This window comes from Hyla sarda, assembly GCF_029499605.1.
Source record: "Hyla sarda isolate aHylSar1 chromosome 2 unlocalized genomic scaffold, aHylSar1.hap1 SUPER_2_unloc_8, whole genome shotgun sequence".
In the NCBI taxonomy this organism is placed as follows: Eukaryota; Metazoa; Chordata; class Amphibia; order Anura; family Hylidae; genus Hyla; species Hyla sarda.
The window spans coordinates 310,989-312,912 of record NW_026607615.1 but is presented as its reverse complement, the minus strand read 5'-3'; positions in this window follow the sequence as shown (position 1 = coordinate 312,912).

Below are 1,924 nucleotides of genomic sequence, written 5' to 3'. Positions count from 1 at the left end.
ATTAGGTGCAGTGTAGTTCCCCCACATTAGGTGCAGTGTAGTTCCCCCACATTAGGTGCAGTGTAGTTCCCCCACATTAGGTGCAGTGTAGTTCCCCCACATTAGGTGCAGTGTAGTTCCCCCACATTAGGTGCAGTGTAGTTCCCCCACATTAGGTGCAGTGTAGTTCCCCCACATTAGGTGCAGTGTAGTTCCCCCACATTAGGTGCAGTGTAGTTCCCCCACATTAGGTGCAGTGTAGTTCCCCCACATTAGGTGCAGTGTAGTTCCCCCACATTAGGTGCAGTGTAGTTCCCCCACATTAGGTGCAGTGTAGTTCCCCCACATTAGGTGCAGTGTAGTTCCCCCACATTAGGTGCAGTGTAGTTCCCCCACATTAGGTGCAGTGTAGTTCCCCCACATTAGGTGCAGTGTAGTTCCCCCACATTAGGTGCAGTGTAGTTCCCCCACATTAGGTGCAGTGTAGTTCCCCCACATTAGGTGCAGTGTAGTTCCCCCACATTAGGTGCAGTGTAGTTCCCCCACATTAGGTGCAGTGTAGTTCCCCCACATTAGGTGCAGTGTAGTTCCCCCACATTAGGTGCAGTGTAGTTCCCCCACATTAGGTGCAGTGTAGTTCCCCCACATTAGGTGCAGTGTAGTTCCCCCACATTAGGTGCAGTGTAGTTCCCCCACATTAGGTGCAGTGTAGTTCCCCCACATTAGGTGCAGTGTAGTTCCCCCACATTAGGTGCAGTGTAGTTCCCCCACATTAGGTGCAGTGTAGTTCCCCCACATTAGGTGCAGTGTAGTTCCCCCACATTAGGTGCAGTGTAGTTCCCCCACATTAGGTGCAGTGTAGTTCCCCCACATTAGGTGCAGTGTAGTTCCCCCACATTAGGTGCAGTGTAGTTCCCCCACATTAGGTGCAGTGTAGTTCCCCCACATTAGGTGCAGTGTAGTTCCCCCACATTAGGTGCAGTGTAGTTCCCCCACATTAGGTGCAGTGTAGTTCCCCCACATTAGGTGCAGTGTAGTTCCCCCACATTAGGTGCAGTGTAGTTCCCCCACATTAGGTGCAGTGTAGTTCCCCCACATTAGGTGCAGTGTAGTTCCCCCACATTAGGTGCAGTGTAGTTCCCCCACATTAGGTGCAGTGTAGTTCCCCCACATTAGGTGCAGTGTAGTTCCCCCACATTAGGTGCAGTGTAGTTCCCCCACATTAGGTGCAGTGTAGTTCCCCCACATTAGGTGCAGTGTAGTTCCCCCACATTAGGTGCAGTGTAGTTCCCCCACATTAGGTGCAGTGTAGTTCCCCCACATTAGGTGCAGTATAGTTCCCCCACATTAGGTGCAGTATAGTTCCCCCACATTAGGTGCAGTATAGTTCCCTCACATTAGGTTGGCAGTATAGTTCCCCCACATTAGGTTGGCAGTATAGTTCCCCCACATTAGGTTGGCAGTATAGTTCCCCCACATTAGGTTGGCAGTATAGTTCCCCACATTAGGTGCAGTATAGTCTCCCACATTAGGTGCAGTATACAGTAGTCCCTCCACATTAGGTGCAGTATACAGTAGTCCCTCCACATTAGGTGCAGTATACAGTAGTTTCCCACATTAGGTGCAGTATACAATAGTCCCCCCACATTAGGTGGAGTATACAGTAGTTCCCCACATTAGGTGCAGTATACAGTAGTCCCCCCACATTAGGTGCAGTATACAGTAGTCCCCCCACATTAGGTGCAGTATACAGTAGTCCCCCCCCACATTAGGTGCAGTATACAGTAGTCCCCCCCCACATTAGGTGCAGTATACAGTAGTCCCCCCACATTAGGTGCAGTATACAGTAGTTCCCCACATTAGGTGAAGTACAGTAGTTTCCCCACATTAGGTGCAGTATACAGTAGTTGCCCCACATTAGGTGCAGTATACAGTAGTCCTCCCA